Raw genomic sequence first — 26023 nt, forward strand, 5'->3', positions numbered from 1 at the left:
GGCTGTCCTCTACCTCTGAGTCCCTTTGCCTGTGACCACCTCAACCTCATCCTCTGTCACAGCAGAGGGAGCAGCTGGCCCACAGGAGGACAGCCAAAGCAAGTCGGGGCCCCCAAGGGCTTGGCTCTCCAGAGGACCCATGCTGAAGTCATCAGAAGCAACAGGGCCAACCATTGCATAGCTGTCTCCACCTCTGCTGCGGGTGTCAGGGCAGCACCTAGGGGAAGTGTAAGGCCTAGAAAACATAAGAAATTCTGATCACAAGTGGTTGCATGGGTGAATATATTTTATCACTTTATAATCTGAAAATGTATTACAGGATGCTGATTCTACAGTCTGTCCATTACAGAATCTAGCTTCATCTTAAAAGGGACCACAGTCCAATCCCCAGTGATCCCAACAATCCATTCCAGCTGTTGTTCAGCATAATAAAGTAATGATTCTTGAAATATGACCTAAATCATGCCTCCAGACTGCTAAATTAAGCTTCTTGTCCTGCTAAAACCAAGTTAGGACCATTCGGCGAATTTGTTTGTTTCATGGTGAGAAAATCCATGGAAATTAAATTACACAGTAAGGTAATATTTCATCACTACATTTTAAAACAAGAACACTTCTCTGGGTTTCTAGCTCTTGGCAACCACCTTCTCGAAGGCAATTAGGGATGGGTAATAAATCCAACAGAGGGCGGTAGCGAGAAGTGACTGAGAAGCATTCTGGGAGAAGTCAGCGCAGTCATCGCAACTCAGAAGGGGATCGAGGAGGACCCACTGTCAAAGAACAGAATAGCCCCAAACATTACATTGCTGTAGTGTTTCCATCCCTCCATCCTCCTGAAACGAAGAGAGAGAGAGAAAGAGAAAGAGAAAGAGAAAGAGACCTGCGAGGGACACTCTTCTAAAAGTGGATTTTGCTGATTGGTGAGTAAATCCTGGTGAGTTTTTTTTTCAATCTATTAAAGTAATTCATTGCTTGATACTGAGGTAGGAGCTAAACAAAAAGTATAGAATAGTACTGTACAAGTATAATTAGTCAAGAAACAAAGTTGCTAGCTAACATAAATAAGGCCCCGAGCTAGCGCATTTTTTAAGGGGGTAACTAGCTTAATCAAGAGGGACATCATGGCAGGAGAACTCAGACCCGTGATATGCTCCTCCTGCAGGATATGGGAAATGAGGGATGCTTCCAGCGTCCCTGGTGACCGTGTGTGCTGAAGGTGTGTCCAAATGCAGCTTCTAGCTAACTGGATTTTGGAGCTGGAGCTGCAGGTGGACTCATTGTGAAGCATCCGCGATGCTGAGCAAGTCGTGGATAGCACGTTTAGCAAGGTGGTCACACAGCAGGTGAAGATTACACAGGCAGAAAGGGAATGGGTGACCATCAGGAACAGTAAAAGACTCAGGAAGGAAGTGCAGGAGTTCCCTGTGGTCATCCCCCTCTCTAACAGATATACCGCTTTGGATACTGTTGGGGGGATGGCCTCTCAGGGGAAAGCAGCAACAGCCAAGTTCACGGCACCATGGGTGGCTCTGCTGCTCAGAGGGGCTGGAGGAAAACAAGTGGCAGGGCTATAGTGATAGGGGATTCAACAGTTAGGGGCACAGACAGGCGCTTCTGTGGCCGCAAACGTGAATCAAGGATGGTATGTTGCCTCCCTGGTGCCCGGGTCCAGGATGTCACAGAGCAGCTGCAGGACATTCTGGGGTGGGAAGGTAAACAGCCAGTGGTCGTGGTACACATTGGTACCAACGACATAGGTAAAATAAGGGATGAGGACCTGCAAGCTCAGTACAGGGAGTTAGGAGATAAATTAAAATACAGGACCTCAAATGTAGTAATCTCAGGATTACTCCCAGTTCCACATGCTAGCAAGAGCAGGAATAAGAGGATAGACCAAATGAACACATGGCTGGAGAAATGGTGTAACCGGGAGGGATTCAGATTCTTGAGGCACTGGGACCGGTTCTGGGGAAGGTGGGATCTGTACAAACTGGACAGGCTGCACCCAGGCAGAGCTGGGACCAGTGTCCTTGCAGGGGCTTTTGCTAGTTCTGTTGGGGAGTATTTAAACTAGTGTGGCAGGGGGATGGGATCCCAGGAGTAGGATCAGATAGGTCAAATTCAGATCAGTAAAATGGAGGTAGAACATTAGCTAGGGATGTTGTGATAGACATGGAGTTACAGCAGAAGCAAAGTTTACAAAGTGTCCAGCAAGGGAAATTGACGGGGTTAAACTGTTTACACTTCAATGCAAGGAGTATTACAAACAAGATAGATGAGTTAAGGGCACAAGTAGACACATGGCAGCAGGATGTCATTGCCATAATGGAGACCTGGCTAAAGGAGGGACAAAACTGGCAGCTTAATATCCCTGGTTATAGAGTCTTCAGACACGATAGAGTAGGAGATAAAAAAGGAGGCGGGGTAGCACTAATGGTTAAAGAATCAATTCCAGTTGTGAGAAGGGATGATATACTAAATGGGTCAACAAACTAGGTTTTATGGATTGAGCTTAGAAATAAAAAAGGGGCAGTCACACTACTGGGAGTATACTACAGACCCCCAAATAGTGAAAGGGAGATAGAAGAACAAATATGTAGGCAAATTTCTGCTTGTAAGAACAAGAGGGCAATAATAGTAGGAGACTTCAACTATCCTAATATCAACTGGGATTCAAACAGTATAAGGGGCACTGAGGGAGAAAAATACATGCAGTGTGACCAGGAAAATTTTTTCAACCAATTTGTGACAAACCCAAAGAGAGGAGATGCAATTCTAGACCTAGTCTTGGGGAATGAAGAAATGCAAGTGGGTGAAGTGACAGTTGGTGACCATATCGGGGACAGTGATCACAATTCAGTTAGATTTAGCATTACCATGGAAAAGGACAGAGGTAAGGCAGGAGTAAAAGTCTTGAACTGGGGGAAGGCAAATTTTGCAGAAATGAGAAGGGACTTGGCTGAGGCGAACTAGACAGCACTGCTGAAGGATAAAATAGTGGGAAGCACTAAAAAGCGAGATCCTAATTATACAAAGTAGACATGTCCCCTACAAAAATAAGAGTGGGACTGCCAAATCTAGACCCCCCTGGTTGTCTAGAGGAATACAGGGTAAGATCAAACAGAAAAAGAAAGCGTACGATAGGCACAAAGAACTAAGCACTGCAGATAGCCTAGATGAATATAGGAAGTGCAGGGATGAAGTAAAAAAGGAAATAAGGAAATCAAAGAGAGGGCATGAAAAAAGATTAGCAAGTTAAGTTAAAGCTAACCCAAAAATGTTTTACCAATACATTAATGCTAAAAGGTTAGTTAAGGAAAAAGTGGGACCTATCAGAGATGAAGATGGAAACTTGTGTGTAGATGCAGAGGCTGTAGGAATGGTTTTGAATTAATATTTTGGCTCCATGTTTACAAAGGAAAGGGAGGATGTAGATATTGTAGTCCAAGAGGAACATTGCGAGATATTGGACGAGATAGTCATAAAGAGAGACGAAGTACTCGAAGGGTTGAAATCCTTGAAAGTTGATCAGTCACCAGGGCCAGGTGGATTGTTTCTGAGGCTGCTGAAGGAAGTCAGGGAGGAGATAGCAGGTGCTCTGAGAATGATTTTCCAATCTTCACTGGATACAGGGGAGGTACCGGAGGACTGGAGAAATGCAAACGTAGTTCCATTGTTTATAAAGGGATCAAAGGAAATGCCAAACAATTATAGGCCAGTTAGTCTTACATCGATGGTGAGCAAATTAGTAGAATCAATCCTGAGAGATAAGATTAACTGTCATGTGGAAAGGCATGGACTAGTCAGAGATGGTCAGCATGAATTTGTTAAAGGAAGGTATTGCCTCACAAATTTGATTGAATTCTTTGAGAAAGTGACAAGAAGGGTTGATGAAGGTAGCGCAGTGGATGTTGTGCACATGGATTTTAGCAAGGCATTTGACAAGGTCCTACATGGCAGATTGGTCAGGAAAGTAAAAGCCCATGGGATTCAGGGTAATGTGGCAAACTGGATAAAAGGTTGGCTTTGTAACAGGAAACAAAGGGTAATGGTCAATGGATGCCCTTGCAAATGAAAAGTTGTCTCAAGTGGTGTTCCACAGGGCTCGGTGTTGGGACCCTTGCTGTTTGTGTTAAATATTAACGATTTGGACATGAATGTGGGGGACATGATTGGGAAATTTGCAGATGACACAAAGATTGGCCGAGTAGTGGATAGTGTAGAGGATAGCCATAATCTCCAAAACAATATAGATGGGTTGGTGCAGTGGGCGGTAAAGTGGCAGATGGATTTTAACATAGAGAACTGTGAGGACATACATTTAGGGAGGTCAAACAGTTACAGGGATTACAAAATAAATGGGAATATACTAAGAGGGGTAGATGAAGTGAGAGATCTTGGTGTACAATACACAGGTCCCTGAAGGCAGCAGTTCAAGTAGACAAGGTTGTAAAGAAGGCATATGGAATGCTCTCCTTCATTGGCAGAGGTATAGAATGTAAAAGTAAGGATATAATGTTGGAATTGTATATAACACTGGTGAGGCCACAACACAGTATTGTGTGCAGTTCTGGTCACCACATTACAGGAAGGACGTAATAGCTCTGGAGAAAGTGCAGGGGAGGTTTACAAGAATGTTGCCAGGGTTAGAAAAGTGTAGCTACGAGGAGAGATTGGATAGTTTGGGGTTATTTTCCTTAGAACAAAGAAGGCTGAGAGGTGACTTGATTGAGGTGTACAAAATTATGAGGGGAATAGATAGAGTGGACAGGATAAAATTGTTTCCCTTGATGGAGAATTCTAGAACCAGGGGACATAGATTCAAGATAAGTGGTAGAAGGTGTAGGGGGGACATGAGGAAGAACTTTTTTACGCAGAGGGTAGTGGGTGTGTGGAATTCGCTGCCCAAGTTGGTGGTAGAGGCAGAAACTCTAAACTCTTTTAATAAGTACCTGGATCTGCACCTTAAGTGCTGTAAGCTGCAGGACTATGGGTCGGGTGCAGGAAGGTGGGATTAGAAAGGGCACCTGGGTGTCCTCGGGCTGGCATGAACAAGTTGGGCCGAATGGTCTCCTTCTATGCTTAAAAACATGCTGGTTTAGCCAGCGACACACACATCCCAAGAATGAATATAAAAAACATATAGCACCAGCTGCGTTGTTCGCAGGAATGATACAGTAAGTCACACTTCACCATGATTAGAGGACCATTGTCCTGTTTCAGCCATGCCAAATCCAGACATCCTTTAACATCTTTCCCAGGTAAGGTAATAGTTCATGCACTTCATGTACCAATGTTGTAAAAGGGATTTTCACCCACTTCCAGTAAAGCAGAAGAGCAGAAACAGAATTTCCTGACAATTATTTGAAAGGCAAATGTGAGAAAAATTACGCAGTATGCATCGAGGAAATAAACTATACCGAACTTGGAAATTCCCTCATAGTGTAATAATTCTGACTGTTGTCCCATCCTTTTTAATCGGGCAAAGCGTTTTAAAATTTTCTTCCCAGGTCTGTTTTCCTCCTTCCATTGAGTGAGTGGTACCAATCAGCTTTAATGCAAAAGGTATCTTGTCACTAAATTCACAGGAGCGTTAACATTGTGGCCCGGAATTTGGCAATCAGTGGTGAAGGAACTGCACTCGCCATTCGCTGTGCTAACAGCTACCTGCAGACTGTTCAGTCTTTAGAGTGGCAACATGCTGCCACCCAGGGCTGGATTTTCAACCCCCCGTGGGACTGAGGTTGTGTGCAGGTGTGCTCTTGAATTGCGTGCCAGTCTTCCGGTGCCTCTGTGACATGCTGTAATTTTTCAAAGCGAGAGTTTAGGGAGTGAGTCAACCTGGACGCCTCCAAGAACTTGCTGTTAATCTCATTGAAGAGCTTGTTAATAGGCGGGAGAGGGACAGAATGACATTTTCAAAAGTATGGACAGGAAGAGTGAACGGTCTGGGCACATTAGTGCATAGCTGTTGGAGGTACAGCAGGGAGCTATTATTTAATGTTGCTGCAGATTTAAATGCCGGGGTTTTTCTGACCCCGCCAGTAGTGAACATCGTTGTGGCTGGGACAGGAAAATTTGGGGAGCGGTCGATTGATTACTGGACACTCTCCAAATTTTCCTGTCCCGCCCGTGACGATGCCCGCCGCTGGTGGGGCCAAAAAACCCTGCCCAAAGTCTTGAGATAAAAGGGAAAGTCTAACTGAGGTGCTCAAGCGGTCGCACAAAGTTGCTAACAATTGAGCGGAACGGATTAATGACCTGAGTGTTCAGGTTCTTGTCCTGTGCTGTTCGTGCTAGTGCCCGGTTCAACTAATCGAGTGCTAAACTCACCCTGAGCACAATTAGGGCCTTTGTATATCAAAATAGGGGTGGGGTCGAGACACTGAAACAATCCGGGTGTTGGGTTCCTGACCCTGGATTGAAAATTCAACCCCCATTCTTAATCCAGAGCGGTGCCCTCTAACAGGTTAATGGGCATGTGAGAGCAAATATAACAACGGCAAGGCTCTTCACCAGTCAGATTGAAGAATCTTACTGAGACGTACAGGAAATAACCTTAACACCATCCACCACCAGCCCTACCACAAAAAAAGGTGGATTGGGAGAGGGTGGGATGTGAACATTTTTAAAATCTGAAACTGGATCCTAACCCAGCTCCAGTCTCTCTCTTCAGGGTTTAACGGATATGAGATGGGGCTGGCAGCCAATCCACTCCCAGGAACTTGGCAGGTTCAACCCTGGATGGCCAGGTTTCTCAGGCCTTTGGAAATCTGGCTGCTCAATAGGGAGGCAAGGACAGCTGTAAGGAAAAGTCAAGTGTCCTTAGAGCACTGCTTGTGGGCCAGGAGCACCTTGACTCCCCAAATTTACCTTATTCCCTGCCATCAGACTTTGCATCGAAAAATTATTGCCCCCAGATTGTGGTCTGCATCTGAACAATTTTACAGTTTTCTTGGGGGCTTGAAGCACTCAATTGATGAATAAATGTAAATCGGGGCCCTATTATGTCAATGCTGTTCAGTGAAACATGGTGGACATTTAGCAGGGTAACTTTTGGGTAAGTTTGCGGAGCTCGGAAGATCAGTTGTCACTGTGCCCAGGGGGCCTCCCCCAACCCGTGCCCCCAGCTATCCAAAAAAGAATCCACACCCTTCCCCACCTCGAAAGCCTCCTGAAACCCCCAACAACTTACCTCAGTTCTGTTTGGATGGGATTTGGGCCATCTTATCTTCTCAGGCCACAAACCCGCACAGTCTCTCTGGATTCCCAGTGTAGGTGGACAGCTTGGCTGATAAAATTTAAACAAGGCCCAGCCTTTAAAATGGGCTGCGCGTCCCACTGCACCTCCCAGGTGAGTGACCTGCTTGACCCTACTGGCTTTCTGTCCAGTGGGTTAAAATTCCCTCTCCTGCTGCTGTTGCATTTGCAGCAAAATTACAGGGACGGAGCAAGAGCGAATCCAAGGGAATCCTGTGCCCAAGTAAATATATGGTTTCATATTTTAAATTTCATGCAGTTAAGTTTGTATTCATAAATTTGGATTGAAATTGTGTGTAAAGCTGAAACTGATTAAACAAATTTCCTCCTATCCATATACCAGTGCAAGTCTTCTTTCTAAGTGCTGACGGAAACAAATGTTCTCAGTTGCTCTCAGTATTCTTACTTTCCTTTTATAAGTTTATAAGTAACTTTTTTTCATCCCAACTTAATCCACAAAAGCTAAAATTTCTTTGATTTTGAAAAGTGCAAAGTTAATATAATACTTTAAGAACTAACTTGGACGTACGAACCTGCGGATAGAGTGCAGCATTAATATACAATTGCAGAGGATATGGAGCACAGTGCAGAATGTGTGCCAAGTTGAGGAGCTAGGAATTTGTTAACAGTTTAAACTCTTTGTTGGATAGTGGCTCTGGCATTTTCAGTACATAGGTACCGCAAAAAGTGAGGCATCTTCAAAGTGCTCGTAAATCTGATGTGCATTTAGTTGCTCCCAGGCTGGCGTGATGACAAGAATAAACAACCCCTGTGGGTTTTTATTTTCCATTCAATGATAAAAATTGAAAAAAAAATTAATAAATAAACAGACAAAATGACAAGCCTTCACTCAAGGTCACTTACTGCTTAAACTGCATTATGCTCTCCATATCTCAGTGTCGGCACTTGTCACTGGCTCACATGACATAGTTGAACATAAAATAGTCTTGACAGCAGAAGAGAGCCTGAACAGAAGTCAGCAAGAGCAATCAAGACTTGAATGAGAAACCTATCCTGGCACACTGGGAATCAGAATTTAGGTCATCTGGTTTTCAGTGATATTTTTCTTTCCTTTTCTTCTATAGAACTTTGAAAGTAAAAATATGAAAGGTAATGGGACATTACGGTGTTAAAAATTCAACTCATGGATGTCCGTTTAACCAGCATTAAAATCATTATTAAAATCAGCATTAAAGACTTGTGAATGTCATGTGGCAATCTGATGCACTGAGCGCACTGGATTTGCACTGGACGCCATATTGACTTGAGTAACTTTTAGTCATCTGGGACACCCACCAGAAAGCACCAGGGGCCTAAAAGCATTTGTAACTTATGGTCTTGTATGTGGTGAAAGATCCTTCTTCCAAATCGCCCTCAATGTTACTTAAAGGGATCCTCAGCAGTCTTCAAGCAAGTTTCTGGTTAGTTGCCAGTGGGCTTTTAGGCCTATTTCTTGTGTTTGTTTGTTCCAGCAGAGCTAAATAAATTATGCAGGTGTGTTTTTGGAGCTGCAGAACAATCTCTGCCTGGGGCTTGTGCACACACTTAGTCTCTCAGCCTGGGCATGTTGTTCAGTCTGCTGGACAATGAGGAGGAGGGACAGCAACAAGTCAAAGTCTGCAACAGCTTCGAGGGCTTCTCCTCACTACCATCTATCCTGCAAATCAATAACTGAGAGCCAGGGTTGAAAACTACCAAAGTGCAATTCCTCTTTAAAAGCTGCCTTCAAATAGTGTCACTGGCAATTGATTTTCCACCCCACCACCACCCACCCACCCCTGCCCTCCCAACCCTCCAGTCAGCAAGCTGGTAATGCAATGTAGCAATAGCGCTGTCAGTTTGACAATTATAATCGGTGGAGGCACAAGCTGGTGCCTCTTGCGGTTGCTGTTGCACTCACATATCAGACACTGCCCATTTTGCACTAGGCTTTAGCACAGGTTGAATTTCGCTTCCTATCAACGCATGTAGACTACTGTTAATTCAATGGTGCATGCAGGTAACAGCTTATCTTTCTGCAAGTTAATCCCACTGCTCAATGGATGAGTGTAGGAAGAATGATGTTTGGGGATCATGTTTGAAATTATAGCACAGATCAGTAGGATATCTTTTTACCTTTATTAGAAGGCTTTCATAACTACAGAATTGATGGGATTTTCCCCAATTGTCCTATTAGAACCAGTCGGATGAATGGTAGGATCCTCGGCCAGGAGATGTTGTTTCTTAGTGGCATTCATTCCTGGGATGAAGGGGTTATCTTATGAGGAAAGGTTGAACATATTGGGCCTAAACCATAGAAGAATGAGAGGTGATCTTATTGAAACACATAAGATCCAGAGGCGACTTGTCAGGGTGGATGCTGAGAGAATGTTTCCCCTTTGGGGAACACAGTTTAAAAATTAGGGATCTCCTGTTTAAGAGTGCGATGAGGAGAATTTTTTTTCTCTCTCAGAGGGGTCATTAGTCTTTGGCATTCCCGTCCCCAGAGAACAATGGAGAATGAGTCATCAGCCATGATCTTATCAAATGACAGAGCTGGCTCAAGGGGCTCCTAATTCGTATGTTCTTGTATAAAAGCAAAATACTGCGGATTGCTGGAAATCTGAAACAAAAACAAAAATACCTGGAAAATACCAGTTTTTCAAGGTATTTTTGTTTTTGTTTCGTACGTTCTTGTGTTCTCGTGTTCTCGTGTGTGTGAGCTGTACAGTCTTTCTCTGTTGTTTTCTAATACGTTATACAGACCAAATTGATCACTTACAACAAAGTTCATACCTTCGAACATATTGTTCTCCTTTTCCACTCATCGCAATCGGCTATAAACACAGCTAGCTGTGTGAAAATCAGATTATACAGACACTGGAGGCTCGCAACATTTAAAAAAGCATAGGTTATATTGACCTAGCCTCCGCTATTCTTAACAGGAGGAATAAGAAGCAAGATGGTTTTGGTTCAAGGTGGTCTTGCATGAATCACTGAGAATATCAAGGGTAGCTCAGGGTCCTAAAGAACATGGAAGAAAGTGAGAAAGACTTGTGAATAACCACTGTGCTAATAAGTAACTTGTTTATATATTTCAGTTTATGATGTAAATCAAACTGCAAATGTTTCAACTTTTATTCTGCATTCTTTTCACATTTATTCATTCTGATTGCTTAAAGTATTGGAAATATTGTGATCAAAAATCACACGCAATCCTGTATAGTGTAAAGATGTTATAATGAAGGCAATTCTTTTTTTCAAAAATAATAACTGGTCTCATAATGTTATGTATGCCCGTACTGTACAGGAAAGCTAAATTGTATCTTGGTGGACAGGCACTGCCATAACGTTGAGTCAAATAACTTTCACAGAAATGGCCTCAATACAGCACCTATCTTTAATGGCTCCTACGGGACCATCAATAGTTTGAATTCCCCCATTGCAAAGAGTGTGGTTGAAATCAGAATGGAGATAGCAGGAGGCATTCCCCCCGAGGAACTACAAGAGAAGCATGTGCCAGCTTGCATGTTCATAATCATGCTACCTTTCCCTGATTTCCAAAGGCAGTCTCGAAGCTAACACACACCAGTCAGCTTTCCACATAATTACTTTCAGCTGCAATGATGGATTGACAAAATGTACTAATGCACTCATAAATCTACCTTCATCTCTCTCTACAGATTATATTGCAGGAAGCAGTGAGGCGCAGCCGAGGGCAGAGCAGCATCACTAAAGGACTTGTGCACCAAATGGTAGTATTCTGGGATGAGGCAATGATAACCTTAGGAGTTTCCTCTTGACAAAGGTAGACATAGGCTACAAAATTCACCATCACCTCCGGCCGACTGAGGAAAAGAATATTTGAGGACCAGGATCTCAAATCCAAGACTAAGGTTATGGTTTCCTGGCCAGCAGTGGTCCCCATGCTGCTACATGCTTTGGAGACTTGGCATCTCTAATCACTGGAGAATTAGCACCTTCGCAAGATCTGCCAAATCTAGTAGTAAGAAACACGATCCAACAGAAATATCCTCTCCCAAGCCAACGTGCCCAGCATCATAGCACTAATCACTCAAACCCAGCTAGCCAGCTGCGCTGGGCAGGACATGTTGTTCGTATGCCTGACTATAGACCCCCGAAGCAGGAATCTCCCAGGAGGAGAGTGGAAACACTTTAGGGATGTCCTCAAAGCATCCCTGAAGATCAAACATACCCACCGACTCATGGGAATCCCTGGCTTGTGACCGACTGAAATAAAAAAGGTTTATTCAGGAAGGCACCAAACATATCAGGAGACTTCACCAGGAGCACACAGAGGCAATGTTGAGGTGTCGAAGGGAGCACACAAACCTCCAAACACCTCCTCTGCCTGGCCTTCAAGCACCACCCACCCTCTTGCGGCAGAGTCTGCAGATCGCACATTGGATTTATCAGCCATCACAGAACCCATCGCATGGGATTGGAAGCAAGTCAACTTCAATCCCAAGGGACTGCCTAAGGAAGAAAGGAAGATTCTGGGACGTGTGGACATGGAGGGGGAGGAAGAAGTATTGAGGTATATTGTGCAGCACAACAAAGAGCAAGGTCTTCGAAGCTGAGGAAGAGATGGGGACTGTTCTAGGGTAGCAGTGGCTGAGTAGCAAGCTATCACATTGTCTGCCTCTGTATAGGCTCTTCAGGCCAGAATGCTTAATCTCTGTATCTCAGAAGAAGGTGATCAATCACCTGGACAATGCAGAGAAAACTTCCTGCCCAATCCAGGTCGAAAGTCAATTGTTGGGAATTAAATTTGTCAGGTTAAAATAGCCTGTGCCTTATTTCTGGAGCAGGGGAATGAATGTCCAACTTGCCTCACCACTCATCACCCTAGAGTTAGAACTGGGACTATGATCTATTTGTAGCCTCTATGTGCTAAAGTAAAATATGTGCAGATTCAGTCCAAGCCCTAACAGAATCTTTAACCATTTGCTCCTACAATGGCAAATATCAACATAGGTACATCTACACCATGGGGGTCAAATATGAGTTGCACAAGGGTATACTCAGTGAAGGGACACAAGGACAGAAGTGAGGCAAGTGCTGAAGCTGAAGCATATAGAGTTATAGGAGGTCCAACCTCATTGTCGGCTCAAGGGCATATTCAGCCATGGAGTCCAGTTGGGCCTCACAAGCCTTTCCTACAAATGCAGTTTGGTAGTTCAGTATTTGGAGTTTACACAATCACTTAACACTGGGAAAGAGTCCATAGCTTTCAGCTGCGCAGTGCGGTTTGATTGAGCTGCACACCGACACAACATTCCAGGGCTCCCTGCAGTGGGTTTTCCTTCTGGTCAAGTCCATAGGCTCCACCAAGGCTTCCATTATACATCCCATGACTGGGACTCATAGAACCATAGAAAAGTAACGGTCAGAAAGAGGCCATTCAACCCTATCACATCTGCATCAGCCAAAAAGAGAAAAAAGAAACTAGCCGCTCATTTTAATCCCACTTTCCAGCACCTGATCCATAGCCTTGCAGGTTACAGCACTTCAGATGCAGATCTAGGTATCTTTTAAATGAGTTGAGCATTTCAGCCTCAACCAACAACTTAGGCAGTGAATTCCAGATGCCCACCATCCTCTGGGTGAAAAAGTTTTCCTCGTGTCCCCTCTAATCCTTCTACCAATCACCTTTAATCTATGCCCCCTGGCAACTGACCTCTCAGCTAGAGGAAACAAATATTTCCTGCCTACCCTATCTAGGCCCCTCATAATTTCGTACACCTCAATTACACCTTAGCTTCCTCTGGCCTAAGGAAAACAACCCTAGCCTATCAAATCTATCCTCATAGCTGCAATTTTCAAGCCCTGGCAACACTCTTGTAAATCTCCTCTGCACTCTCTCCAAAGCAATCATGTCCTCCTTGTAATGTGATGACCAGAACTGTACACAAAATTCCAGCTGTGATCTAACAAGAGTTTTATACAGATCCATCATTATATTCCTGCTTTTGTATTCAACACCTCGCCCAATAAAGGAAAGCATTCCATATGCTTTCTTAGCTACCTTGTCCACCAGTTCTGCCATCTCAAGGGCCTGTGGACATGCACTCCAAGGTCACTCACTTCCTCAACCCCTCTCAATAACTTCCCATTTATTGAGTATCCCCTTGCGTTGTTTGCCCTCCCCATATGCATTACCTCACACTTTTCTGAATTGAATTACATTTGCCAATTCTCTGCTCACTCAACCAAACCATTGATATAATTCTGGAGTCGACAGCTATCCTCTTCAATACCAAGTACACGGCCAATTTTTGTGTCATTTGCAAATTTCCCAATCATGCCTCTGACGTTTAAGTCTAAATCATTAATATATACAACAAAAGGCAAGGACCCCAACACTGAGCCCTGTGGAACACCACGGAAAACCATTTTTCATTTGCAAAAACATCCCTTGTCCTGTCACTGAGCCAATTTTGGATCCAACCTGCCACCTTACCCTGTAACTCATGAGATCTCACTTTCCTGACCAGCCTGTCATGTGGGATCTTGTCAAATGCCTTACTGAGATCCATGTAGACAACATCCACTGCACTACCCTCTTCAGCCCTCTTTGTTACTTCCTCAAAAAATTCTATTAAGTTACTAAGACAAGATCTTCCCCTAACAAAACCATGCTGACTAGCCCTGATCAACCCGTGCCTTTCTAAGTGACAGTTTATCCTGTCTCTCAGATTTGTTTTCAATAATTTGCCCACCACCAAGGTTGGACTGACTGGCCTATAGTTTTATGGCCTATCCCTCGCACTCTTTTCAAAAAAAGCATAAGACCATAAGACATAGGAGCAGAAATTAAGCCATTCGGCCCATCGAGTCTGCTTTGCCATTCAATCATGCAGATAAGTTTCTCAACCCCATTCTCCCGCCTTCTCCTCGTAACGTTTGATCCCCTTACCAGTCAAGAACCTATCTATCTCGATATTAAATACACTCAATGACCTGGCCTCCACAGCCTTCTGTGGCAATGAATTCCATAGATTCACCACTCTCTGGCTAAAGAGGTTTCTCCTAATCTCTGTTCTAAAAGGTCTTTCCTTTACTCTGAGGCTGTGCCCTAGGGTCCTAGTCTCACCTACTAATGGAAACATCTTCCCCATGTCCACTCTATCCAGGCCTCTCAGTATTCTGTAAGTTTCAATCAGATCCCCCCTCATCCTTCTAAACTCCATCGAGTATAGACCCAGAGTCCTCAAACGTTCCTCATATGTTAAGCCTTTCATTCCTGGGATTGTTCTCGTGAACCTCCTCTGGACCGACTCCAGGGCCAGCACATCCTTCCTGAGATACGAGGCCCAAAATTGCTCACAATATTCTAAATGTGGTCTGACCAGAACCTTATAAAACCTCAGCAGCACATCCCTGCTTTTATATTCTAGTCCTCTCGAAATAAATGCCAACATTGCATTTGCCTTCCTAACTACCGACTCAACCCGCAAGTTAACCTTAAGAGAATCCTGGACTAGGACTCCCAAGTCCCTTTGCACTCCAGATTACTGAATTCTCTCCCCATTTAGAAAATAGTCTGTGCCTCTATTCTTCCTACCAAAGTGCATGACCTCACACTTTCCGACGTTGTATTCCATCTGCCACTTCTTTGCCCATTCTCCTAAACTGTCTAAATCCTTCTGCAGCCTCCCCGCCACCTCAATACTACCTGTCCCTCCACCTATCTTTGTATCATCTGCAAACTTAGCCAGAATGCCCTCAGTTCCTTCATCTAGATCATTAACGTATAAAGTGAAAAGTTGTGGTCCCAACACTGACCCTTGCGGAACTCCACTAGTCACCGGCCGCCATCCTGAGAAAGACCCCCTTATTCCCACTCTCTGCCTCCTGCCAGACAGCCAATCTTCTACTCATGCTAGTACCTTGTCTCTAACACCATGGGCTCTTATCTTACTGAGCAGCCTCCTATGCGGCACCTTGTCAAAGGCCTTCTGGAAGTCCAAGTAGATAACATCCATTGGCTCTCCTGTATCTAACCTGTTCGTTACCTCCTCAAAGAATTCTAACAGATTTGTCAGGCATGACCTCCCCTTGATGAAACCATGCTGACTTTGCCCTATTTTACCATGCACTTCCAAGTGTTCCGAAATCTCATCCTTAATAATGGACTCTAAAATCTTACCAACGACCGAGGTCAGGCTAATCGGCCTATAATTTCCCGTCTTTTGCCTCATTCCCTTCTTAAACAGGGGGGTTACATTGGCGATTTTCCAGTCCTCTGGGACCCTCCCTGCCTCCAGTGATTCCTGAAAGATCACCACTAACACCTCTGCTATCTCTTCAGCTATCTCCTTCAGAACTCTGGGATGTAATCCATCTGGTCCAGGTGATTTATCCACCTTCAGACCTTTCAGTTTTCCTAGCACCTTCTCCTTGGTAATGGCCACCATACTCACCTCTGCCCCCCGACTCTCTTGAATTTTGGGGATGTTACTCGTGTCTTCCACTGTGAAGACTGATGCAAAGTACCTATTCAGTTCCTCCGCCATTTCTTTGTTCCCCATTATTACTTCTCCAGCGTCATTTTCCAGCGGCCCAATGTCCACTTTTGCCTCTTTCTTACCTTTTATATATCTAAAAAAAACTCTTGCAATCTTCTTTTATATTACTGGCTAGTTTACCCTCATATTTAATCTTCTCCCTCCTTATTTCTTTTTTAGTTGTCCTCTGTTGGCCTTTGTAGGCTTCCCAATCCCCTGGCTTCCCACTGCTCTTCGCTGCATTGTATGCTTTCTCTTTAGCTTTTATGCTGTCCCTGACTTCCCTTGTCAGCCATGGTTGCCTCGTCCTCCCTATAGTATGCTGTTTCTTCCTAGAGATGAATTTTTGTTGTGTCTCCCAAATTACTGCCAGAAACTCCTGCCATTGCTGTTCCACTGTCTTTCCTGCTAGGCTAATCTCCCAGTCAATTCTGGCCAGCTCTTCCCTCATGCCTCTGTGGTTACCTTTATTCAACTGTAATACCGTTATATCTGATTCCAGCTTTTTCCTCTCAAATTGCAGGGTAAATTCTACTATATTATGGTCACTTCCTCCTAAGGGTTCCTTCACCTTAAGCTCCCTTATCAAATCTGCCTCATTACACATCACTAAATCTAGAATTGCCTGTTCCCTCGTGGGCTCCACCACAAGATGCTCCAAAAAGCCATCTCGTAGACATTCCACAAATTCCTTTTCTTGGGATCCACTACCAACCTGATTTTCCCAGTCTACCTGCATATTGAAATCCCCCATGATCTCTGTAACCTTGCCTTTCTTACACGTCTTTTCTATCTCCTGGTGTACCTTGTGCCCCACATCCTGACTACTGTTCGGAGGCTTGTACATAACTCCCATTATGGTTTTTTTACCTCAACTCTACCCACACAGATTCTACATCATCTGACCCTACGTCGTTTCTTGCTATCGATTTAATTTAATTTCTTACTAACAAAGCAACCCCACCCCTTCTGCCAACCTGCCTATCTTTTCGATAGGATGTATATCCTTGGATATTTAGCTCCCAGTCCTGATCCCCTTGCAGCCATGTCTCCGTAATGCCCACCACATCATACCTGCCAATTTCAATCTGCGCCACAAGCTCATCTACCTTATTTCGTATACTGCATTCAGATGCAACACCTTCAGTCCTGTATTTCCCGTCCCCCTTCTCATTGTCATCCCTTTATCTGATGTGCTTGAGTTAGATTCCTAGCCCTTTCCAAACACTCTGTCCTATTTTGTGTTCTGGGAACTTTAATAGCCTCTCCTGGGCTCTCCTTCCTTTTCAGTTTTTTCATAATTTTCCATGAAGTTGAATCCACCCCCCCACACGCTAACCTGCTGCTTTGCTTCCCATTAGTCATACTTCTTGGAGTTTTACCCTTCCTTTCCCCCCCACTTTCTAGTTTAAAGTCCTGTTGACCACCCTATTTACCCTTTTCGCTAGAACATTGGTCCCAGATTGGTTCAGGTGGAGACCGTCCCAACGGTAGAGATCCCTCCTGTTCCAATACTGATCCCAGTGCCCCACGAAATGGAACCCCTCTTTCCCGCACCATTCCTTTAGCCACGTGTTTACTTCCTTTATTCTCGCGTCCCTATGCCAATTTGCATGTGGCTTGGGTAGTAACCCGGAGATTATAACCCTTGAGGACCTGTTCTTTAATTTAGTTCCTAGTTCCTGATAATCCCCAAACAGGTCCTCTTTCCAAGTCTTACCTATGTTATTTGTCCCGACGTGGACCACAACAACTGGATCCTCCCCCTCCCTCTCCAAAATCCTTTCAAGCCAGTCAGAGATGTCCCTCACCCTGGCACCGGGCAGGCAACATACCATGCAGGACTCTCGATCCTGCTTACAAAGGAAGCTATCAATTCCCCTAATTATATAATCCCCTACAACTACCACTTTTCTTTTTGCTCCCCCCTCTTGAATGGCCTCCTGTGCCACGGTGCCGTGGTCAGCTGGCTCATCCTCACTACAGCCCTGTTCCTCATCCACACAGGGAGCAAGTACCTCATACCTGTTGGACAAGGTCAAGAGCTGAGGCTCCTCTCTTCCTGAACACAGGATCCCTCTACCTTCCTCAATTGCAGTCACACCCTGCTGACCCTGACCACTGACCGGACTTGAGGTACTTAATCCACCGGGTGTGACCGCCTCCTGAAACAAAGCATCCAGGTAACTCTCCCCCTCCCGGATGTGCCGCAGCGCCCAGAGCTCGGACTCCAGCTCATCAATTCTGAGCCGGAGTTCCTCCAGCAACCAACACTTGCTGCAGATGTGGTCGCTGCGGCTCGCAATGGGATCTGCCAGCTCCCACATCATACAGCTACAGCACATCACCTGCCCAGCCATCTCTACTTAGATAATTAATTTATTAATTAGCTTTGCAGTGTTTTTTTTCAAATTTGGTGCAGGTTTCCTACCAACCAATCAGGTCACAGCTTTCCTGTGACGTCACTTTTTCAGTTTTATCCTGTGTCTCCGCCGCGCTCCTCGCGCTCTTTTATCCTGCGTCTACGCCGCTTTCCTCGTTCACTTTTACCCTGTGTCTCTGCCGCTCTCCTCATTCACTTTTATCCTGTCTCCGCCGCTCTCCTCGCGCTCTTTTATCCTGTGTCTCCGCCGCTCTCCTCGTTCATTTTTACCGTGTCTCCGCCGCTCTCCTCGTGCTCTTTTATCCTGTGTCTCCGTCGCTCTCCTCACGCTCTTTTATCCTGTGTCTCCGTCGCTCTCCTCGTTCACCTTTACCCTGTGTCTCCGCCGCTCTCCTCGCGCTCTTCTATCCTGTGTCTCCGTCGCTCTCCTCACGCTCTTTTATCCTATGTCTCTGCCGCTCTCCTCGCGTTCTTTTATCCTGTGTCTCCGTCGCTCTCCTCGTTCACTTTTATCCTGTGTCTCCGTCGCTCTCCTCACGCTCTTTTATCCTGTGTCTCCGTCGCTCTCCTCGTTCACTTTTACCTTGTGGCTCCGCCGCTCTCCTCGCGCTCTTTTACCCTGTGTCTCTGCTGCTCTCCTCGCGCTCTTTTACCCTGTGTCTCCGCCGCTCTCCTCGTGCTCTTTTACCCTGTGTCTCTGCTGCTCTCCTCGCGCTCTTTTATCCTGTGTGTCCACCACTCTCCTCGTTCACTTTCACCCTGTGTCTCCGCCGCTCTCCTCGTTCACTTTCACCCTGTGTCTCCGCCTCTCTCCTCGTTCACCTTTATCCTGTGTCTCCGCCGCTCTCCTCACGCTCTTTTATCCTGTGTCTCCGCCGCTCTCCTCACGCTCTTTTATCCTGTGTCTCCGCTGCTCTCCTTGCGCTCTTTTATCCTGTGTCTCCGCCGCTCTCCTCATGTTCTTTTATCCTGTGTCAATGGTACAATGTTTGCAGACCTCCAATCCTCTGAGACCTCACCTGTATCTAGTGTGGAATGGAAAATGATCCTCAGAGCATCCATTATTTCCTCCTTGGTTTCCTTCAACAGCCTGGGACACAATCCATCTGGCCCTGGTTATTTATCCACCTTCAAGGATGCCAGTCCCTCCAGTACTTCCTCCCTCACTATGCTTATTGTATCTAATATTTCACACTCCTCCTCTTTAACTAGAACATGTGCATCATCTCTCTCCTTAGTGAAGACAGATAAAGTACTCATTGAGAACCCTGCCCTTATCTTCTGCATCAACCCCTGAGTTACCATGTACACCTCTGATAGACCCTACTTTTTCCTTAGTTATTCTCTTGCTCTTAACGTACTGGTAAAACATCTTAAGGTCTTCTTTGATTTTATCTGCCAATTTTTTTTCGTATGCTCTCTTTGTTTTCCTAATTTCTATTTTTACTTCACGCCTGTTTTTTCTATATTCCTGCAGGCTTTCTAAAGTATTAAGTCTTTTGTGGTTGTCATAAGCTTTCTTTTTCTGCTTTATCTTGGCCTGTATGCTTCTGGATAACCAGGGGGCTCTTGGTTCGGCAGTACCACCCTTTTCCTTTGTGGGGACATGGCTACACTGTGCCTGGAGAATCTTGCCTTTGAATGCCTCTCATTGATTTGACACAGTTTTTCTTTCTCATAGCTGTATCCAGTCCACTCTCGCCAGCTCTCCTCTCAGCTTTGTAAAATTTGGCTTCCCCCAATTTAGAACTTTTACTCCTGTTCTATCTTTGCCCTTTTCCAAAATGATGCTAAATCTAACTGTATTATGGTCACTATCTCCAAAATGGTCCCCCACGGCTACTTCATCCACTTGCCCAGCTTCATTTCCTAAAACTAAATCTAGGGCTTGTTACGTGCTGGCTAAAAACGTTCTCTTGAATGCAGTTCAAGAATTTTGCAGCCCCTGTGCCCTTCACACTGTTCGTATCCCAATTGATATTATGATAGTTGAAGTCCCAACGATTACTGCCCTATTGTTTTTGCACTCAGCAATCTGTCTACGTATTTACTCTTCTAACTCCCTTCCACTATTTGGGGGGGCTATAGTTCACTCCTAGAAGTGTGGCTGCCTCTTTTTTTATTTCTGAGCTCAGCCCATATGGCCTCATTTGATGCTTCGTTTTTAATCATCCCTCCCCACAACTGTAATTGATCCTTTAACCAATAATGCTACACCCCCATCTTTTTTATCCTGCCCCCTATCCTGCCTGAGAAGTCTATATCCAAGGCTGTTGAGCTGCCATTTTTACCCTTCCTTCAGTCATTAATCTATTATAGCGATAATATCATGCTGTCATCTGTCTACTTGTGCCCTCAGCCCACTGGCTTTATTTACTATGTCCCTTGCATTGACGTAATTACCTTTTAACACTAGCAAATTCCTATGCTGTACACTTTTTAATCTGTGCTGCTTCTGTCTTTCAGAGCCACTCACTAATTCTCCATCTCCCATTCCCTGCTCTGAATTTGCCCTCAGGTTCCCATCCCCCTGCCAATCTACTTTAACCCCCACCCCCCCGCCCCGCCTCAACAGCAATAGCAAATCTCCCTGCGAGGATATTCATTGCAGTCCTGTTCAGGTGTAGCTTTGAAACATGGAGCTCAATGTTGTGCAGCTGGTGACACTTCCTGCACATGTGGTCATCTAGAACACTGGCAGTGTCCATAACTTCCCATATATTTCAGGACATGCATTCCACATCACCTAGCTGTCCTGCCATGATTTCAATTTACTTCCCTTGCATTAACTTTATTTTACTTTGGTTTACTTATGCAACTTTATTTTACCTGGCCTTGACTTAACTTGATTTCCCTATTGTTTGTGTTTCTTACTTAAATGTAAGTAGCCCGTTATTTTAAAAAGAATGTGTTTTTCTAATTCTCAGTTTCTTGATGACACCCCCCTAACAGCAGTTAATCACCAACCAATGAACTTATGTTTCTCCTGTGATGTTTGGTGCTAGGTGCTGCTGACTGCCTGGCTTGAAATCCTCCTCTTACACTCTCCTCTAGGCACTGCTGACTGCTGGTCCCAGTGTCCTCCTCTCACACTCTCCTCTAGGTGCTGCTGACTGCCTGGCTCAGAATCCTCCTCTCACACTCTCCTCTAGGTGTTGCTGGCTGTCTGTCCCAGGGTCCTCCTCTCTCACTGTCCTCTAGGTGCTGCTGGCTGCCTGGCTCAGGGTCCTCCTCTTGCTCTCTCCAAGGCTCCAGGTATCTTGGTCTCCAATCTGTTTGTTTCGTCTGGATTCATCACACTTGAGTCAGATGCAATCATCCATACCACAGATCTTCAACATCCTCATTCTGTCTAGCTGTCTATTCCAATATGGATCTTGAGGCAGACTGAAGGAATGCCACATAGTAGGGAAATAGCATATGATGGTTTGCCCTTCAGAGGAATGCTATACCTGTAACACCCAGTCAATTCCACTCAAATGGCTGCTGATCTGTCAGGTAGTATCTGGCACAGCCAGCACTACGTCAATATCCATGGTACTGTATCTATAGGATCATCTACTGTCTCCGCACAAAGTGATACTGAACCAGCTCCAAACAAAGGGACAACAATTGAATGTATTCAGCTCACTTCCTTCTTCCATTGGAGAAACATTTAGAGCAGTGCTTCCCAATCCTTTTCCCCGTGTGACCCCACTTTAATGTCCCACATTTGGCATGACCCCAGAGAGAAATTTTGGGAGTATGAGAGTGGTTGAGTTGAAGTGGCAGAGCGGGGGTGGTTGCCTAAAATTGCTGAGCGGGGTAGATGAGGAGGAAGTGGGGCTGAGCACATTAAAAATTATTTAAACTACAGGTTTTTTTTAAAAACACTCGCTCTTTCATAGCCTTTTTGCAGGAATGAGGCCTCAGAGGTCTGTCAAAGAGGCCACCCCCACCAGTAGAAAAAAGTGCAAGCGATTAGAGGGCCCTTGCAGCTTTCAACATTCAGTCTGAGCTCCGCAGCAGCCATTTCTGCTCAGTGCTTGCAACCCCAAAATCCCATTTCGTGACTCTATTGGTGGGGGTGGGGGCGCGGTATGGGCCATGTCATGAAAATCAAGTTCAAGGTTCATGCTAATACTTTAGAGATATAGCCCTGAGAAGATTAAACTTTAACTGTGGAAAATAGGATAAATGCAACTAAAACAGCTTGGAGCCTATTACACTTAAAGGGTTAGCTTAAGGGGTTAACAATCAGAAAGGCAAAAGCCAAAGAACAGCAGCTGGGTCTACTTAGCTGGAGAAATTGTAAAGGAAGAATAATTGACTTGGAGGTCAGCTTAATGATAGACCAGATCAGGCTAAGTCGGTATGGAGATGAGTGGAGTTTAAGACGGTTCTCTGGTTTCAATTTACCTGTGTGTTGGCTGGGAGACAGAGGGCAGAGTTGTCCCAGATTTGCACTAATTGCAGTAGCAGATGGGAAAAAGAACATTTTACCTGCCCGCCAAAATGGCGGCTTTTCACGCTGTATCATCTCAATCCCGTCGCATTAACTATGCATTCCCAGGAAACAATGGTGGGCGGGCTCTCATTCTCCCACCACACCATCACCTCGCCGCTTGCTCATGCTGGGCGCCATATTTAAAACGGAGCTGTGTCCACTCCTCAGTACTTCCAGCCCAGGACTACTGCACAGAAGACATGGCCTTGGGAGACAAGAAGACTGCAGCCCCCCAATTTAGTGATGCATCCCTGGAATGCCTACTGGACACTGTGGAGGTGCGCCATGATGTCCTCTAGCCCAGCTCTGGCTGCAGGAGGGGCAGCAACATCGCCAATCCAGCTTGGGAGGTGGTGGCAGTGGTGGTCAGTGTCAAAGCCCTGCAAAAGAGGACAGCCACCCAGTACTGAAAGAGGATGAACAATCTCCTCAGTTCTGCCAGGGTAAGTCACTCTTCTCATCATTCTCAACTCACACACTCACAAACCCATCACACATCCACAGGGGTCTGACTCACTGTCAGGTCAAGGGACATCACCATTCACTCTCTCACACACACCTTCATTGTCCTCATCCTGTCCATGAGATCACTCACCACCCACACATGCCAACCACCCTTATCATCTGGCTAGGCAGGCATCCTGCTTCCAATCTCTCTGTCCGTATTCATGCAGGACAGGCTGGCACACAAAAAGAGGGGGAAGCTGCAGACTGGTGGAGGAATGCCCAACATCAAGTTTCTAACAGACTTTGAAAATAGCATCATAAACCTGGCCGGGGAGGATCTGGACCATTCCTGTGCTGATGGTGAGGTCAGCGGTGCTGTACCAAGTGAGGATGCAGCAGTGCAACATCCATCAGATAACCATGCTGTGAGTGATGTGTCCTGTTTCACAGGCCACTGCCATGCACTAATTATCTCCCCTTGTTCTTGCAGGCACATCTGGGAAACAGCCGACAGAGTCCATGACCCAGGGCCTCCAAACAAGCCCCAAAGACACCTCAGAAGTGGAATCTGCTGAAACCACAATTGAAGGAACCCTCCACAGCGCTTACTTGCACCCTGCACCAGGGCAGAGACACACACCTCGGTGGGACCTAGTTCCAGAGTAGCCTCAGGGTCACAATCTGGTGAGCACATCGCACTTTCTGATCCTCAGAAGGCGGGGGCAGGGATTACCCAGGTGTCCAGCACTTGGAGGAATGCTGGAGGCCAGAAAGTTGCTGAGTTCGAGTCAGATGACGAGCCTCTGGACTTGGTCATACCTCAGTTGCTGGAGCTGCAAAAGCAAGCTCGGGAACATGAGGAAGGGGCGTCCGCTGCACTCTTCAGATTGCAAGGCACAATGGAGGAGTCTGTCTGCCTACGAGGTGATAGCGCCGACATGCCAATGCACTGAGGTCAACACTGGTAGGACAGCGGCTGCCATGGAGACCTTGGTCCAGGATATCGTCCTTGCGCTGCTGTGCGGGCTGCACTCCATCGCTGAAGCCATAGTTGGCCTCCAACAGTGTGTGCATGAAAGGGGTGTGGTGCACCTCAATCTCACTCCAGCTTCCCCTTCTCCTCAAGGAGTCAGTCAGGGCCCCCGAGCACCCATAGGGAGGAGGATCAACAGGTGCACGGCCCGGGGCCATCCATCCAGGTGACTCTGAGAGTGTCCGGCCCATCCGAATCCCCTCTTCCTGTGACCTCAGCAGCTCCAGCTCCACAGGCCAAGGAAGGAGCCACTGCCACACAGCAGGTCTCCAAAAGCAGACGGGGGCCCCCCAGGTCTTGGTCCTTCACAGGACGCCCGCCAATTTCATCACAGACAGGGGGTAGCAGTTAGCAGGCTGCCTCCACCTCCACTGTAGATGTCGGGTGAGCACCAAGACGTAGTGGCAGGGTTAGGAAGGTTAAGGAGAATTAATTGCACTGCCTGTGCATGGGTGTTGATCACTTGTACATAATGTTCACTCCTGTAAAAAGACTCCCAAGAATGTCTCCCTGCCTATGGCTCCTTGTTATAATGAGCAGTGCTCATGTCACTCAGATGTGACCCTTGGTTTCTGCACAAGATAAAGGCAGGTGTCTCAGTCCAGGGCCTCTTCCATGTGCTTTGTGCAGCCTTCAGACCAAAGTGATGGTCCAGCCTCACACACCCTGGATACATTACTGATGCCTGCACCTCGGTGGTGCTTGTCATTGCTGCCAGAATGTCGTGGGCAGGTGTCACAGAGTTCCCTCATTCTCTCTGTGCTCTCAGCACCTTTAAGGTGGGGCTGGCCCCCATCTCTTCAGCATCTGTGACCAGTGATGCTGTGTTCCTGAAGGGGTCAGGTGCTGAAGGCGGACAAAGGATCAGGTATATTTAAAGTTTTATGGCTGTGTCTCTATGATATGACCCTGATCACAGAGCTCAAGTGAGCTGCCTCAGCCAGACAGGAGCCAGGCATTCCCAGAGGCTGTGTGAAGATCTATAGAGTGTCCTCACTGCATGTCGTCATCATCCTCCTGCAATCTAGTGACTATTTGGCCTCCACTGTGTTCCATGACAGAAACATTCTCACAGACAGTATGCGCGCTGCCATCAGCCAGACTGCTGTCAAACGGTCACAGATGCAAAGTGACGATCTATGGGGTCTCCTCACTCCATGTCATCATCATCCTCCATGAATCTAGCAGCTATGAGGGCCTCCCGAGCGTGCCTGCCTCGTCTGGCCAGTGTGAGGGCCTCATTGCCATCATGGTCGCCTTCGAGGACTTCCTCACCCTCATCCTCATCGACGTCCTCCTCATCAGATGAGGCGTCCAGCTCCTCCATCTCCTCCTCAGCCTGCTCCTCTCCTCATTGCAGTGCCAGTGTGTGAAGGGCGCAGCAGACGACGATGACGCATGTCACCCTCTGTGGACTGTATTGCAGGGCTCCACCAGACCGGTCCAGCCACCAGAACCTCATTTTCAGCATCCTGATGGTTTGCTCCACCAAGGTGCGAGCTGCAGCATGAGCCTCGTTATACCTTCATTCTGCTGCAGTCTGAGGCCGCTGCACGCGTGTCATCAGCCACGTCCTCTGTGGGTAGCCCTTGCCCTTCAGAAGCCCACCCTGCAGCTTCTCCAGACCCTGGAAGACATCAAGGATCTGAGACCGACTGAGAATGTAGGAGTCGTGGACACTCCCTGGGAACAATGCGCAGCCCTGCATATTGTGGTTGTTTGCACACCAACCGAACATTCAGCCCTTGCGGTTGACATAGTTGACTGCTTGTTTCCATGGCGATCTGAGCGCCACTTGAATGCAGTCAATGGCACCCTGCAACTTTGGGAAACCTGAGAACTGCGTTCTTGCATCCTGGCTGTCCCGGTACTGGGCAAAATGCACCAAGGTGTGTGCCTTCACG

The sequence above is a fragment of the Cetorhinus maximus genome, chromosome 5 (genome assembly GCF_964194155.1).
Source record: "Cetorhinus maximus chromosome 5, sCetMax3.hap1.1, whole genome shotgun sequence".
Lineage (NCBI taxonomy): Eukaryota > Metazoa > Chordata > Chondrichthyes > Lamniformes > Cetorhinidae > Cetorhinus > Cetorhinus maximus.